General features: G+C 43.3%; 1 long non-coding RNA gene across 2 annotated transcripts in view; it reads right to left on the reverse strand.

Moving 5' to 3' along the window:
• The window catches only part of LOC308069302, a 90,576-nt gene that overhangs the window by 55,729 nt on the left and 16,872 nt on the right, over nt 1–17,975 (reverse strand). For both annotated transcript variants that reach the window (XR_013930336.1, XR_013930337.1), the window contains exon 2: nt 139–16,515. This is a non-coding gene — a long non-coding RNA (uncharacterized lncRNA). The remainder of the gene's footprint in view (nt 1–138; nt 16,516–17,975) is intronic.

A 17,975-nucleotide genomic window follows, 5' to 3' on the forward strand; every position in this document is an offset into this window, starting at 1 on the left:
GAATTAAATATGGAGCAGACCAGCAATATTTGGGGCCTTCTTTTCCCAGCACATGCTGCATGGCAAACAATCTGGGCTGGTCCAAAAAGGGGTTTAACCCTCAATATCTTCTTCCAAAGGGACTGCCCAAAAGCTTACCTATCAGTGTCCGTCACATATGTGCCGTGAATTTTCTCTGCTTCACCTCAGTGCAAAACTAAGCAAACATCACAAAGTCTTTTTATGAAGCAGAACGCAAGAGTGACTGGCATCCTAAAATGCTCCCTCTGAGATCACAAGCTCTTCACCCCGCCAAGCACATCCACACAGCACTTCCCGGAGCTGGGATGCTGTATAAATAGCAGCACTGCATACTGAGACTCCTCCACAGACGTACCGTACCCTGCCTGGGACCTGTCAAATGCCAAAAATCAAAATAGATTAACTGAATAAATTATTCAATGGAGAGTGCCTTTACTCCTCAAGCACTGTGCTGGACCGGTAAGAATTGATCAGCTTCACAGCCAATGGTGACAAACAAATAGCAAAACGAAATTGTTCAATGAATAGACTATCTGACAAAAAAAAGAGCTAGAAAAGCATCAGCTCTCAACCTCCGGGGAGCTTCAGGCCTGCAGTGCAATTAAGAGTCTCTTCTTACCATATTTCTTCCCCTGAAACAGCTACTTTGCCCTCTTCCCAGCCTGGCTTTGCAGCTATCATCACAAAACATTGCTGCTGCATTTTGGGGAGACAGGGAAAGAGTCCCTCCTCTCTGAGCCCTGTTGCAGAAGGCTCAGTGCAAGCATGATGCACAGGCACTGTTCATACAGACACCTCTCTGCAGCCTTTTATCTAAGACAGTAGCACCAAAACAGGGAAGAGTCAGTAGCACAGCCTGGCCAGAACTCCACAGAGAAGCCAGGACTCCTAAAAGCCAGACAAGTCATGACTACTCATACAGACATCAAGCAGAGCAGAGCATCCCAGCCTTCTCAGAGGCAAAATTCACTACTTCTTCCAGCTCCTCTGCCTCTTGACATCTCCCATCTTGCACTGTGTCACCCTCACACAGTGCCAAAATTAACTGTACTCCCTCCTCAAGATCCACACCTTCCCTCCCTGTGAAGAACCACCCTTAGCAGGGTGGCTTTGCTGAAACCAAAGGTATTTCTCCTGCAAGAAGAAGCCCTGTTGCCTGCATTTCCACATACGAGTATAAAAGCAAGCAGGAGATAACCTAGTGCTTTGAGCAGATGGAGAGGCAGACCAGCAGCTTGCAAAACCTCTTTAGCAAGAACATGCGGGACCTATGTAACTGAGAAGGTTCAGTTGAAAGTGGAATAGGGCAGTGAAAGAGAAACTATGAAAAATATTACTTTATCAGTAATCTTCTGTTTACTTAACTACTGCAGATATTTGAGCATTTAAAAAAAAGCCTCCCCATTTATCTATTAGCTTGTCTTCCATCCAGCTGTGCTGCTGAATTCCCATATTTACGACATCAGTGCATGTTGCTATAGAGATAATTAATTAATGCAACATAACAAAGTCAGCAGTTTTACTACTTTGCAGGTTAACACCGGACTGGAAATAGAGTGGGGAGGATAAAATAACTTTAATCTAAAAAGCAGTATTTTTAACAATCCTCCAAGCACTGAAAGAGAGAGTTGGGCCTGAAAATCATTTCCACAGTACATGAAATGTATTGCATTTGGTATAATCACTGTCATTAGAAGCCCAGAGAAGAATGAGAAAAACAGCAATGAAGATGAAGGTTCAGCTGAAGAATTGCAGTTGCAGGAAAGAGTTCCCCGAGCACCCAACTAAACGCTTCCTCTCAACCTGGCAAAAACGCATCACTCACCAGGTATTTGGCCAAAGATGCTACAAGCTGTGATGTCCTAGTGGCTCATCCCAGCTGCAGAGAGCCTTTTTCAAGAGTCCTCCAATGCTGGCCACCCCAAAAATCATCTTCTCAAGAGTATCTGTCTTCTATGGAAGAGACAACGAAGGATGGTTAAGAACAGCTCCTCCTTGTGGGACCTTCTGACCAAGTTCCTGATGAGAAGGGGGTTGAGACAACTTCTTTGCATCCCAGAAGACAATGGCCTTCCCAGCTGCTCATCAAAGCAAGATTTTCCTGCCTGTCACAGGTGGGTCACACGAGGAGGCAGGAGGTGAGACCAGACACTTTCACCTCTCTCATATGTAGCTGCCTCCTGACAGTCAGGTTGACATTTACAGCTGACAAGGACATCAGTGACTTGTCAGCATGTCCAAACAAGACAACTCTTTGATGAGAGCTATAACTCCACCCAAGAGCTTTCCTTCCTATCAAGAATGAGGAAAAAAAAACAAAAAAACCCAAAAAAAAGCCCACCCACAAAACAACAAAAAAAAAACCACAAAAACCAAGGATGCTGTGGAGCATTCAAGTAGGTGCCACACTTGCAGTTTGATCTAACTCCACCCATTTGTTAATTTAGAAAATTAAAATCAATCCTCTTTTCATTTGAGGTCTTATTTTATTATTTGTCCCGTGCTAATTAGAATCTTTTTATATACTTTTCAGTTCAGGGTCTCTGCCTTTGGAGGTTAGAAAGAAGAAAGTAGCACAGATGAAATTAGGTCACCTAACCCTCAGGATGCTACCATTCCTCAGCAAAGGTTGCCCTGCACGCATTGAAGCAAAGGGGAAAATGCTTTAAGAGAAAGACACATGCAGAATAAATGAGTAAAAGACTGGGTTTTGGGACAAAAGTGACATCATCCAGCAATGTTTACCTTCCATAACCATGAAGGCTTTGTCATGTTGTGGTATTTTCAGGGTCGTGCCATAACTGAAGAAACCTACACTTCTCAGAGAACTGCCCAGTGAAAAAACAACCAACCTATTTATTAAAAAAGTGAAAAATATCATTTAGAAAAATCAGAAGGCCAGAATAGTTGCCTAATTTATAAGCCATGTCCACAATACACTGCTTCAATAAAAGCACAAAAAAGTGTGCAGCTTTTAGGTTTCATTCATGTACAACACAGCTGAGGAAAATTAGGAAAAAAAATCCCAAGTATTAAATGCATTATGATCTGTTTGGAGACCTCAGCATCAGCTACCAATTCTTTACAGGCTCAGCTACTTTCAATAGGATAAATTGCATGGAGTCACTAAAATCCAGAGCTTACTGCATACCGTCTGCAGCAGAGACAGTTTCTCTGTTCCCAAGTCATAGCTGTTTTCCCGGCAGGCTGCTGCTTTGACCTGTTCCAAGACTTCTCCATGTCTGTCTGTAACATGCTCCCTGAGGAGATGGGTCCACCTTAAGGGGTCAGTTTAGCTGCAGAAAGAGAGTGGCAGTAGTCTGTTAGACAATTTTCATGAGACAATTTGAATGGCAATATCCAAGCCACCAAAATATTTGCTTGATCCACACAAGACCCAGAACAAAACCCTCTTGCAACAACCAGCTGCTGCAGCATTGGTTTATAACTGGAATAAAGAGAGAACATACTTTCCCTAAACCCAGACGACAACCCAATCCAGATAGCAGAGGCAAGAAATCATTTATGGTGAGAGTAACAATGGGCAATTTAGCTTGATTATGTCCTTGCAGATCTTCCTATTTATAACGGTTTGCATTATTTTGAATGCAAAATGGTTTTTTTCCTGTGCATCAGCTCTCGCAACCAAAAGTTGTCATTAGCTCCTGATTAAAAAAGGCTTTAAATAAAGAGTGGAACCAAGCCCAAACAAAGAAGTGCTGCTGCATCCCAGTCTTGTTGTATCAGACTGACTGCTGCAAATGTCAGTTTTATTTACTGTTTGGAGTCCACTAAGCTTTTCTCTTGCAGAAGAGGTAGAACCAGTAATACTGGGCCAGATGGGAGAAAATAACAACAGAGGAGAAGAGAAAAGGTAAATAAATAAGCAGACATGGGGCCCATGTGTCCAGGAGGATCCTAGTAGCTCATACTAGCAACATGCATGCAAGTTTGCCCACAGATGCAGCAAGCAAATTACATAATATTCACTAGTGAGAGCCTGACCTTTTCCATCTTCCCCCCAGCAGAAATGAAGCTCCGACAGGGACCAAAAAGAGGTTTAGAAATAGCAAAGATAATAAAGTCAGTCATCAGAAGCACAGAAAACTGAAGGGAAAAGACAGGCAGGTGAAAGGACAACCTCAAGAAAACCTGAAATATTGCAAGTCATCCTCTATTGCCAAAATACCATGAGACATAAACTATCCCACTAAAATAATGGCAGTGGAGGGTATAACCAGGTGAGGCTGGGAGCTCCCTTTTGATGCTGAGAAGGAGCCTGCTCTTAACGGCTTAATTAAACGGCTCATTTTGGCACACATTTGCTGCGTATTTTTTAGCGGAACAGAACTCCCCTCTAGCAAGGTGCAGGCAGACACCAAACAAGATTACTTCGAATTTTGCAGTCTTGATGGCATCCAGACCACAGGGAATAGCACTGATTATTTCCTAACCCCAGTGGAAGCTGAGCCACAGCCTTTAGGGTTGCACTGCATAGCCACCGATTCCTCTGGCTAATGGAAAACCTAAGCCAACACTGAGCTGATCAACCACATCAGCACAGGGCACTGCCTGGGTTATTTAGACCCAGCTTAATTAGCCAGGATGAACACCACTGGGAGATGACATAGCAGGACCTGAGCACAGGGTGACACTCTGCTCTACAGATGCACCAGCTTGGTTGGTTCAGTCTCCAGCGGGTATCAGTTTTATAGATGCACCTTTTAGTCAAAATGACGGGAAAGGGGACAGAGGAAGGCACCCTCCACCCTGCACCTTTCCTGACTGTACATATAGCACACTGCCTTTGCCAGGCACGCTAAGGGCTTGCTGGTGAGCAAAAGCGCTGTTCAGAGGAGCTCACAACTGCTCTCTCAAACCTCACATCCGAGTCCATGATAATGCACTGCTCCAGATTGCCTTCCATCCCAAACAGCACAGGTACTCAACCGTTGTCCAACCCTCGAGAGCAGGAAAAGCTAACTTCAATAAATGCAAAGCATTTCTATTTGATTCCATCTTTTAAATGCAACACTTAATTAACTCTGCTGGGGCTTCTTTCACTCTAACTGCTTGTGTTTCCATGTCACCAAGGTTAGGAAAACACTTTCTCCCTTTGCACAGAGGGGCCCTGCCTTTCCCTCCCTGCTTCGTGCTGGTATTACATTAACCAGACTGTGCCTTCAGGCACACAGAGCCCAGCCCCGAACAGAAAGAGCTTCTCCTTCAGAAACCTGTGACCAGCTGGTAGTTTTTCTACTGCTCTGGCTGACCCTTACTTGGATTCCATCCCAGTACCCTGGCAGGGCTCTGGTACTTGAGTAGAAGAGGAGAAACCAAGCTGTCACCCCACTAGATGCAACATTTAGAGTCAGTAATGCTAAACTCTCCAAAAAGAGAGAAAAAAAAGCAAAGGTGGGGGAGGAGGGAGAACAACCGAAACCAGATGTTTCTAAGCAGCTGGCATCTCTGTTTCTCCCAAGATGCTGATGAATGCAAACTCTGCGGCTTGACAGACCCCCATCGGCCACCCTCTTCCTGTTAACAGAGAATTCAAATCAGCTCTGGTGGATTTAATCATTTTCTCCTCTTAAATAATAAACCAGGGGGAGGAAAGGAAAAGGATTTATTCATGTCACTAACTGTCAAAAAAATGTTTACTGTGCTAAAATAATCTGGGCTCTTGAACTGTGGGAAGGAAAAAAAAAAAAAAGTGAAAAAAACCCACCCAGGCAAGAGGGAATTGTAAGAACATCAGTTCTTCACATGAGGAGCATGGACATGCCGACATAGGCACTGATATGGGACATACATGAGGTCTTCCAGCAGACATTCACAGGGAAATGTAGCGAACACAGAGCAGTGAGGAAAGTGTGGGGAGTGCCTCGGTTACCTTAGCTCAGCTGTTTGAGCAGAGCTCTGTTTTTCAGACAGAGCTGAGAACACTCATTTTTTAAGCAGAGCCCTGTGGGACTCACACCAAACCCCAACACTAGCTCAACAGTTTGTACAGCAGCTCCCCCCAGCCCTGGCCTGCTGCCCTCCGCAGTAGCTGACCAGCATCTCCAAAACTCCTCAGAAAGGAAAAAAAGACATCAGAAGCAGGACTGCAAGGCGCTCCTGCCAGAGAAAGATCACGGGATGCAGCAGGCCCTACAAGTAACAGCAAAAATTCAATGTACCAGGAAAACCAAAGACTTTGGAGCATTACTGAAACACATTTCCAGCTGCGTCACACAAGGCATGAACTGCAAATGCCTTGTAACAGGGCATGTGAAGGGCCCATAACACAAATGTTTAAGTTAACTGGCAGAGCCCGTCAAGGACTATTAATCACAAAGTTACAGATTAACTTCCAGCTCAGGAAGCCCTGAACCTGCAAAATGCCCCAGACTGGGAGGGAGCAAGACAAAGGCACAGGATCTTTCTCAGGCATGTCATCAAATCTTGCCTCTCACTGGAGACCCACCAGTGAACTCAGCATGGCCAGTGTTTTCTGCCTGCTGTAGATAAAATGGCTAATGTCCATATTTCACTGGTGCAGGGGCTGTGAAGCTGCTGGTGCAGTCCCAAGAAGCATGGCCCCTTGAGGGGAACCCATGAAGACCTACACTCGCCCGTATCTGGGACTCCTTCATCACCTGCAGCAGGTAACTGGGAGCGGGCGCAGGTGAGACCCCACACTGAGCATCCCATCCTTCAACACACCCAAGTGATGGCATTACAATTGTGCACAAAAGTAAGGATCACTTTGCTGGAGCATGACCTTCCAGACAGCCTTTCCATAGTGGGCATACCATATTCTTTCACGAAGATGAACAGATTTCTCATGCAACCCAGCCTGCCTCCTTTCTCTCCCACAAGCTTCCAGCCTTTTCTACTGGTGCCCACAGCTGGAATCCTGTACAGATCTATTGTTGGTTGTTTTGAGCACGTTCCCAACCTTTTGGAGCTCTCCAGTGCTTTAGCAGTTATTTGTCAGTCTGGGAGACACTCTGCTGGTGGGATCTAACAGCATAGTCAAGGTGCAATGGGAGCCAAAGCAGCAGCTCCTGTCTCCAGTTTGAGGTTTAGAGGCAACAGCCACCTGCAGAGAACAGTCAACAAGAGAATTAGCCACAAGAGCATAGCCAGCCCCTGATTTCCTTGCTGTCCTCGCATACTCTTGGGCTGCCCAGCATCCGGGAAAGTTAGGAGGCCTCTCTAGATAAATCACTGCAAAGCCACAGTGAAGACAACCTTATCATGGATAACATTGATACAGCTGAATCCAGTAACAAATTGTTTTCCGCTATAGACAACGCCTTTCATCACGGTTCTTAGGGGACACGTGATGGAATAAGATTCCCTCCTGTCAGAATTAAATCAGGATGGCTATTACAAGAAAATGAACTCCACTGCTGCACAATATCCTTTGATATTCCTGTTTCATGATCTGGAGGTAGTCAAACTGCCACGATTTAGCAAGAGCTGAAGGGCAGGCTGGCCACCCACCACTCTGCCTGCCTGCAGACCGCAAGGACGTTTGGCATGCAGGATGCTCTGTCCGGGTGGCTGCACACACAGGCATATCGAGAGCAAGTGCAAGAACCAGGAACCGCGGGGAAGCAATTACTCAGTGACAACCGATGCCTCATAACTTATTCCAGCAGCAGGACGTCGTTCCAGCTCCACCTGCAGGAATTTCTGCCGGTAAGAAAGCCTTGAAGGTTAGATGGGAAAGGTATTGCTCAGGAAGGTGAGGGAAGTGAGTAGGCTGAGATTGGTGGGGAAAAGCAGGCTACAGGTTAGAAAAGCGGGGAAAGTGGTAAGTCTTGGGGCTGCATAAAAATACCATTAGATAGCTTGGAGAGTCAAGGGATTTAGGTTCCTTGGCATAATCCCACAGGCAAATGCTGAATGCAGCTTCCCAAGAGTGCCTTCTAGCAACCTTTATGAGTTCTCTGCTCCAGCCCATACTCTCGCTGTGTTCAGTCTCTCTGCGTGGCTCAGCAGCTGAAGTTTCCAGAAGGAACATTTGCTGAAGTTGAATTTTAGAGGAATATTAGAGAACATTTGCAAAATGAAATCTGAATTGACAGAACGGGACATTCATGATACAAATGTAATTCCAAAAGAAGGTACTCCTTTAAATCAGGGAACACACAATTGGTATGTCCTTGTAAAATTACTCTTTATTTTTTATTTACTTTATTTATTTATTACTTTATTTTATAATAATATATTATTTTAATAATATATATTATTAAACATATTTCATTCAATATATTAAAAATATATTAAATATATAATTTTATAATATATATTGATATTATAAATAAATATATTACTTTAATTACAGGTTTTGAATATCAGAAGCTTACAGTGCTTTGGAATCTACTGGGCAAAAATATTGTCTTGCAAATCATCTCAAATAGGAGTATGTGGAAACTGTGGTCATCTCCAAAACATTTCACCTACAGAAAGTAAAAAAATTAATCGCACAAATCGAAATAAGGTATATGCCCAGCAAACACACCAACAACAGTCTAGAGGAACAAACTTCCTGCAGAAAGGGCACACCTGGTTCTCTCTGTCCACCTGGAGCCACACTCCCTCATTTTCCGATGGAGAAGAAACCAAACTGGAATTCATCGCCCAGTAGGAACAGCTTCTGCAGGAGGCTTCTTCCCATTGCACAAGAGCAGCAGCACAGCTTCTGGAGAAGCACATTTCCATGGCAGAGCTGCAAATCCCTATCTTCAGAGAGCCTCAGAGGCAGCAGATAAGCCCAAAGAGGTAAGCAAGCAACCCACGGTAGGGGTGGGGGTCAGTTAAGTATCTGTGATGCTTCAAGCAACCTGACATGATTTGGGCATCAAGCTTGGGCTAAAAGAAGTAGCAACCAAGCCAGCTGCATAAGTAACCCATCTTACTAAACAGGGAACACCATTAAGAGGTACAAAAAAGACCTTCAGTGCTTTCCCACAGAGAGTCAAATCCTCCAACTTAATAGATTCCAGTGAGGGGAAAAAAAACCACCCCAAAACAAAACAAAAAAAATCCCCAATCCACTACCTTCAAATCTGCACAACAAATCTGCACAATTTTATATATATATATACATATATATATATATATGTAAATGTTATCTTTACAGCACCAACAGCAACAAGGAAATGTATAAGCACATCATGGCTCACAGGAGAAACCCCTGCAGATAAAAGACAGCAAAACAGAATCTGAAGTATGAGAGACGGGAGAGTTCACAGCATGGATCGCCAGTCCCAGAGCAAGTGTAAGGCACGGAGAGAAGCAGCAAATGAGCTACATGCAAGAATTGAAGAAAACTGTGACCTTGAGCTGAGAACACATTTGTAATAGATCTATAAAGATGTCAATCTCCTATTTATATAGTGGATAAATACCTGTGCAGCTACCCAAGAAGCCATGCATAAAAATTCTGCACCAAGCTCCTGAGAAAACCCCACGCCAGACATTTCTTTGCTCCCACTGCCATACAATCCACTGCAAAGCCATACAAAATGCCTCTTTTCCTCCCCACAGGTAATAATAAAAGGCCTAAATGCTGTGCATTTTATCTGAATTATCAGCATTTGCTGGGCCTGGCTTTACCTATGCAGACAACAATCACAGAAGAAAAAAAAAAAGGAGGAAAAATCCCATACAGATTATTCAAAGGCTGGAAATGTCTTACAGCCTGGGTTGTTACAGGGTAATTTTCTTGCATCTCTCTTCTAACAGAAAAGCAGCATGGGAAGAACTAGAGATCTAAAGTGGCAGCCAGACTGACCAAGAAAAATGGTTGGTGGAAAAGCAAAAAAGATTGAGGGCCAGTGTAGTACATACTGAGCAAAACCAATAGCATCCTAAATTGAATTGTTTTTACCAGCTTTGTAAACCAAATTTCAGCTTGTAGGAGACTCAAGAGAGTACAGGTGATTCAGAGTTAGAAACAAGCCTTTTCCCTATACTGGCTTTGCAGCGGTCTCAGAGAGAAAACAACGGTAGCAAGAACGTATATAACATTAACACATGTGCCTGTGCGTTCTCGTTGCAGGGACAGACTGATGGGCATTCCGACAGATGCTGCTGCCATGGGTTGTCACACTGCTGGCTTTTCAAAGAGGAGGCAGATGCACTTTCCTCCTTCCACTTTGGAAATGACCAAATATTTGGGTGTTCCCATGAAGAGAAGCCAGAGAAGCTCAAAAAGTCAACACTAACCCTTTCCTTCTGATGCTAATATAGCAACAGATTGATATTATCCTCCTTAAGTAATTAAGTGCCTTCTAAGAGGCCAGGATTAATGCAGTCTCAGCCCAAAAGGCCAAGCAGGCTCTAGACCAAACAGGTTGAGATGACTTGCATTTCCTCTGGGAACCCATGCCAAACCATTCCTGCTAGACACCTCCAAACACCCTTGAAAAGCCAACAGGGAGCACCAGGCACAGACACGAGCCCAGGTTCAAGCAGTTTGCATTTCATATCCCTGCATTCCCAACTTGCTACTTGCTCCTAAGTGCTTTCCCTTCTCCAATCCTTTGGGGTGGGGGGACAGACACACACAGACACACACTCTCTCCTCCCACTGGAGCACCACCTGTGACCACTGGGACTCTGCTCTGGAAAACAACATTAACAACATGAGTCTCGAGAAAGCATCAGCTCAGGTCTCTCAATACCTTTTATAACATATCCACCTTCCAATTACTGCACTGTGCCACATATACCCCTTTAGTGTTTCAGGAGCATCAACAGGTGACAGATACAAGAAAAAAAATAATAAATAAAGCCTAAAGACACTCTGCAGTTCTGGGAAAGCCACCTGAGGAAAGCGACCCAACCGAACACCCAAGAAACTACCTGTTCCCTGCTCTGCTCCAGTACAGATTCACCAAGAGCTCAGCTTCCCTGTGGATGGGTTCAGCAGAGGTGTAGATATCTGCCAGAACAGCAGCTCACAAACTCCCATCACCCTCCCAGGGCCATCCTAGCCAAAAATAAGCACAAACCATTATGAAGAATCAATTAAAAACAGCGGGAGCAGAGGAAAGGTGCAATTCCATTCCATCCAGTGTTAAACTTCTCCATCCCAAGGCAGCTTTTTTTTTTTTTTTTTTTTGATCGGTACCTTTTGCCTGTGAGCAATGATAAAACTACTGATTAAACTTTAAAGGGGGACTATCTTTGAACCAGAGGAGAGGCACAGCAGGGAAGGGATACATTATTTAAAGGAGGGATTGTGTTTTCCACCCCAGCAGCCACCATGAGGTTTCCAGGCAAGGCACAGTACTGCAGAGTCAAAATCCAAGTGCCCCGAGATGAACGTTACATGGTAATGTATGCTTAAATAATCCGTTTGTTATATCTTCTGATTGTAACTTTAACAAGGCACAAGTTTTACAGCTAATATTTTGGAGAACTGCAATGGGTTTTTTATAGCATGCCAAGAATTCACAGGAGAATGAGTCTCGCCTAAGTTTACTTCTTCCATCAGGGGACTAAACAGATTTTTCACATAAAATTACCTATCACGTGGTCCCTATAAAAAGATGCAGCTGTAAACATCCCAGTTTTAACCTCACAACTGAAAGTTAGTATCACAAGGAGCAAAAAAATCCTACAGGAAAATGGTTAACTGCAATACATTTTACACCTGTCTGGAAAGCTCTTCCTTCAATGCCGTGTTATCATGTATGCTACAGCCCCCTGCCAGAAGCTTGAGCAGGGCTGTGCTGTTGATGTGCAGCATGCACTGCCAGGGAGGCACCGTGTGTGTTTGCCTATCATTTAAAGTCCACGTTTCTCACTTTTTTTTTTAAATCAAAGAAGAATTAACCTTTGGGGGGAAAAGAAAAGCTAACCAAAAAAGAGCTATGCATAGACCATCTCCTGCAGTGTTGACACAATAGTTTTCATTTGCAAGCAAATGAAAGTTGAACTTAAACGTCAAATCTTCATTTTTCAGCATTAACCTAGCTTCCCCTCCCTTCTTTGCCCTCACAGGCATTTTTCTTGTTTGTCTTTAAGTGGACTCGTGAGTGCACGTGTAGAGCCATTTTTGTTCCCCAGACTACCCCCTCAACTCCTCTGACCCACTAGACACCCCCCCTGTGATGGGGTTGCCTGTTCTAGGAAACATTATAAAAAAAAATTGAATTGGACTTTCAAAAAGGCTCCCATTCAGGCAAATCCATTATCATTAATGGCAAGCCTCCCAGAATCTGTTCTTCATTTCTTTTTCATTTTAAAATGTCAATGCATGTTGTCAGAATGCAATTGTTTTCCTTAATCATCCGCAGCAGTGAAGTAGAAAGTACTCATCTTTGTGGTGTGGAAAAGTCACTTGCTTTATTCATACCACACTCGATTTTGAGAGGATACTTTCCAGGCTGGTTTTGCCCTTAAGAATCAAGGTTTATACACTCATCTTCTGTACAAGCCTACGTGAGCGATAAAGATCCTTCCACCAGGAAATTCAGGGTTTTTTTCTAGGGTTGCCACTGAAGGAAAGGCACAGGTATGAGGACACATGTTAGAAGGTGTCAGAGCATCCTTAAAGGTAAGTGATCTAGAAAAACTGGGCATCCTCTTTCTTTAAGCTTGGGAACTAGAAAAAGAATTGGGGCATTGTTGTCATCTCGATTTTCATCAAAGCCAGAAAGGCAAACTGCAGAATGTTGTTCCGCTCCATTATCGCTTCTAGAGAGTTGCTCCTCAGTGCAACAACTACGTACAATTTTTTCAGTTCTGTAATTGTTGTTTTTTTCCCCCAGCAATCACAAAGAAAAGCTGCTGAAAGGTGCAGGCAATAGACTTCTTAAAGAGCTGTTGACAACTCCCAGGAAACTTTTACATTTCAAATGTGTTCTGCCCACATTTCCTATATTTTCTGTGGTTCTTAAGTTCCTCAATTTAGCACACAAAGCTATTTGCATGAAAATAGCATCTTGAGAGTTTCTTATGGAAGACTTACAATGCCTTTAAAAAAAAAAAAACACCACATAAATTGTAGAATTATGTGTTGAACATCTCAGGTAGCTGGGGTAAGAGGAGAGTGAAGCACAAAACTGATTGCAAACATTTTTCTTTCATTTTAGATCCCATCAAGTTCTCATTCTCCAGCTGCCACTCACAATGGTACTCCTGGATACATTAATCTAGTGCCATTATCATTCTCTAAAGGCAAGGAGTGCTTTTATTAAAGCAAAGACAAATTAATTTAATGGTTTCACTGTCTATGTTTCTAAAAATACATGTAGACTTCCTCTTGACCTGCAGGTAGGAAATTCTGTATTGATATATTCTTGGACTAAACCCACTCCTAAAGAAAGATAAATCATCCCACCTGGTAAACACCCCTTTCCCAAAGTCCCAGAGAAATGGCTGGAACCTCTGATGCCCCTGACAGGTCAGCAGAGTGTCAGACAAGAGATGAAATCTGTTTCCCAATGAGACGGTCCTACGGAAATCCACCGGACTATGAACTCTACCAAGACTATGATTTGCAGCAGAGAGGTGTTATGCAAGCAAAGATAGAATCTTTTGGGTAGCCAACAACTATCTCACTTAAGGACATTGCACTTCCAATCAGCATCTTAAATTGCACCAGACGGTAAACAGGACAGTTAGCATTTCAGTGTGCTCCAGAGAGGAAAAAAAGCCAGTTCAATGCATTTACTGAATTTTATACTTGCTGGCATTTTGGAGTGTGTTGCAAGTGCAGCAAAGGGATTGCTCCCAGTGCTTTTTCCCAGTGTTGGGATAAGCAAGGACAGGTTGCAGCTTGCAGCCAGCCTACACTGCAGTGCCTGTGAAAAGGCTTTGGACAACAGAAGCTCCCGGGACCCTTCTAGACTCAAGATTTTCTCAGGTTGCCCACAAATACAGGGTGCTGGAGCCAACGTATTGCTCCTACCAGCACCACTTGCCTACATCTAAAGGCAAGGATTTTCTGGCCAAACCTGTATCACACAGATGATCATAGCGATGACTCATCCAGCTGCATTAGGTAGTTGAAACAGCAGAACCGAAGAAGAAATACCAACTATGTGCCTTAGCTACAAACTCCAGCAAAGGCAACTACAGTCATTTCCCTATCCTTGGCTCTTTCACCATCAGCAGGTGGGTGAACCAACTGCAGCTACTTGATGTCAGAGCAGTTATAGGAGGTGAGAGGAGACAGAGCATGATGTAGTTTATCTAGCTGCCGTCTATCTACCTTTTATCACCCCTGAAGCAGATGACAATATTACTTCAATTGCCCATGACTCACAGAATCACAACATTGGATTTGTACAAGAATGCCATAGAAGACAAAAGGCATCCACCATAGATGTAGGGCTACATTATGAAAAACCTCTGGAGACACCCTGCAGACTATCCGATATCTCAGATAGGTCACAAACACCTTCACACAGTGACATGCTCAGAGCAAGAGCCTCATGCACTCCCATTTACCTGGACCTGTGTCTTAAAGCCATTCACACACACAGACACCAGAAACTGCTCCACCAAGAGCTGTACCAATTTGGGGTATTTTGCAAGAATTTTGCTTGCTGAAGTCCTGAATCAAGCACGTTTCTGCTTCAAAATTCCAAGTACACATTTCTCACAGAGAAATCTTGAACTTCAATGGAAAATTCATTGTGAGATGGCAAATCTTAAAGAACTATTTTACTCACCTAAGGCATATGCTTCCAGAGATTAGCAGCATGCTTTGGATACCCCATGGGAATGTGACCTGCCATAGGCTTGATTTGGAGAGATACTAGCAAGGGAGAACTGTCAATTAAGATGATAATCAATATTCTCTCTTTCAAACTACAACCATCGCCCTCAAGATCGTTAGAAAGTCCTAAGAAAGAATCACCATCATCACCTTCTAGGGCGGACCACTGGAACTGTGTATGACACTAAGTATCAGTAAAGGAAAAGGAAGCAAAGAAGAAAAAGAAATTTCAAAAGAGAAGTGCAAATGGCATTTACACCAAAACTGGAATTGCAACAGAGCTAGAGTGTTCAAAATCCTTACAGGACTTTAAGATCTGGCCTTATTGTCCTTTGATCTGTAAGATTTCTGCTGCATCCACACAAATACCCCTGAACAAGACCCTGATGTTTATTCTAAATAGATAGCAGAGCCTTTACAGATCACTACAAGTGTTCAGATCCTTTGTTTTATGCCTCACTCAAAATAATACACACACCTTCAGCAGCATAGACCAAAATTATGAGGGGACATCACATCAGCAGGAACCTGTGGCCAAAGAGAAGAACAGCAAATCACTCAAAATAAACCCAGGCAGCACCTGGGCTTTTTCTTTGTGGACACCCCAGCTTCAACACTGCTTTTCTCATGAACATCGTCAGGATCATCTCCTAAAATGGCACACAGAAAGAATTTCTTTTTGAATGAACAAATGCCAAATTATCTTGATAGCTGGCAATATTCAGCACATCATCACACAAATTCATTAAAAAAATTTACAAGGCCACCTCCAAGTAACTCTTAAATAGCTGTTCTCATGCAAATGTTTGTGTGTGTAAATGCAAGAAAAACACAAACAAGAAATATACTGAAAAGTAAAAAAATAAAAATCACTGCAAGTAGAGGAGCTCTCCCACAAGACAGCAGGAGATTTTTTTTAACACTTCTGACTGTTATTGCAAAGGCAGGAAGGAAAGACAAATTAGAAAGATGAGAAGGTAGCAAAACACAAGGTCAGCAATAATGTGACTCCAAGGTATTATTGAATTCAGTCAAGGTTAATCAGAGAAGCCAAGTTTCTACCTTCGTGCCTTCACCAGGTGCCTAAAAATGATGTAAAGATCCAGCCCCAAAAAAACATTAGATTCTCTCACTTCTGCCTCACAAAGAAGTATTTGCAAGACCCTGGTTAATTAAACTAATAAACCACAAGTGAAAGCCTGGCCTCATGCCACATTTTTACTAGCATGTTGTGCAGGGGTGTTGCATTAACAGCTGTTATCCTGTCGGAGGGAGATGGGGGAGATGAGAGCAGGGAGCAGAGGAGAAGGAGCAGTGGTGGAAAGAACAAGACAAACCAGCTGATTTTCAATTAACAGTTGAAATAAAAATGAAGTGCTTTTAGCACTCGGCCTTCAAAGTGCCAATACTCTTAAATAACACAGATACCTGGCCGTTCTATAGCCCTATTAAATCAACTTCATTTGTTTTAAGCAAAGCTGAGCGGTACTTATTTAACAAGCACTTCTTCAAGCATGACTCAACATGCAGGGAGGAATCCTTTCGGGGCAAAGAAAAATGTCTGAGAGGGATGCTGGGAGAAGAAATTTCTCTTTGGACTAGAAATTACTCACCACAGCAGCTTCTGGCCAGGCTAGGTGCATTTGAAGATGGTTTGGATCATCTATTTCTGCTCAGGTGGGGGTACATCTTACTTCTTCTCATGAAGTCCCCAGATGTTAAGTAAGCTGCTAAAGGGGTGAGGTGAGGATTGCAGGCCCCTGGAGGGAGAAGCAGACACCTCAAAAGGTGGCCTCAGTCAGGACACCCTAAACATTCTCCTCAGTTACCCCTTTCTTCCTAACAGCACCTGAAATCTTCCTACCACCTTGGCTTTGATTGAAATGGTTAGTATAAATCAGAAACAACATCCACTGAATACATGGTGCTGTGCATCTGTCCCCAGGTGTGAAGTGAGCAAAGCAGCCTTGGTGCATAGTGAGCCTCCAAGCTGACACCCAGCTTGCCTGGGACTCCCAGCCTCTCCTTTTCTTGGAAAAAACAAGGATTTTGCTTACCAAACAGATCTGAGGAGGGGCATGCATGTTATGTCCATGCTATCCGCAATCACATCCTTCCCAATATCCTTACAGTCCTCAGCCACCCAGACCATCACCCTGTCCCACCTAGGAGTACATCGCAGATCACTTCTCACCCTTCCTGGTTATTTAGGGCTGAGTGAAGCTCCTGGAGCTTCTTCACCACACCTTAAGTGCTCAGGGCTTCATTAGTGGTTACTCTTACCTGTCATTATCTTTTGCCTTAGTTTCTGCGTCCTGATCCCTTTGATCCATTTACAGTAAGATCCACTTACTCCAATCCCTGATCACTCATCTTTGATACAACACACAGCCAATTCCTTGGTTGGAGCCTCTTTCCTTCTGCCAAAGAGCTCTCCAGCAACAGCTTTGTCTGAAACTCTTTTTCAATCAGTCGCTGGTTCTCCATGTGCAAGTAACTCTTGTCCACATGTGACCAAGGCTCTCGTGCGTTCAGCACAAAGCCTCTCAGCACATTCAGAGTGGTGTTTATGAGCCAATGTGCATTAACCTTTCCTCTCAGAAACCTGAATACAGAGAATGATGGTTATCCAAAAAGTCTAATAACCAGTGGAGAGCACAAGGCACAGCTAAGCCTCGCAGTGTTGAATTGCCTTCCTGGGATGGTTTGATGAGGGACGTAATCACAGAAGTATTTTGAAAGAGTGTACCTTCATCTCTCTTAGAAGTACCAATAATCAGTAGCTAATTTTCTCTGTCCTGTTAAAGCTTGTTTTACTTCTTGAGAAATTAGTACCTATCCTTAACGTTACACTGATACAAGCATCCCTGATTTTTCAATGGCTCAACTTCAGGGCTGCTAGAACAGCAAAATTATCACCATTTAAAGGTATCATTAGTTAAAGCATAAGTTGCATTACTTAAAGTAAAAAAAAAAAAAAGCACGAATATTGTTTGCGATACATGCAGAAGCACGCTTCACTTCACACTTTTGGGCACCAACATTTTGGAAAACTACCCCAGCTCTCTGATATTACCAATGTAATCCAAAATACAGATTAAACTGAAGACATGGGGAAGGAGCAGCACCACACTAGGAACACAAATAGTTTACTTCTCACCTGCCTCCATGCATCTAATTTTAAATCCTTCCTCTATGCCTTGCCTGCAGGGCACTCTGA

The sequence above is a fragment of the Falco punctatus genome (assembly GCF_963210335.1).
Source record: "Falco punctatus genome assembly, chromosome: 9".
NCBI lineage: Eukaryota > Metazoa > Chordata > Aves > Falconiformes > Falconidae > Falco > Falco punctatus.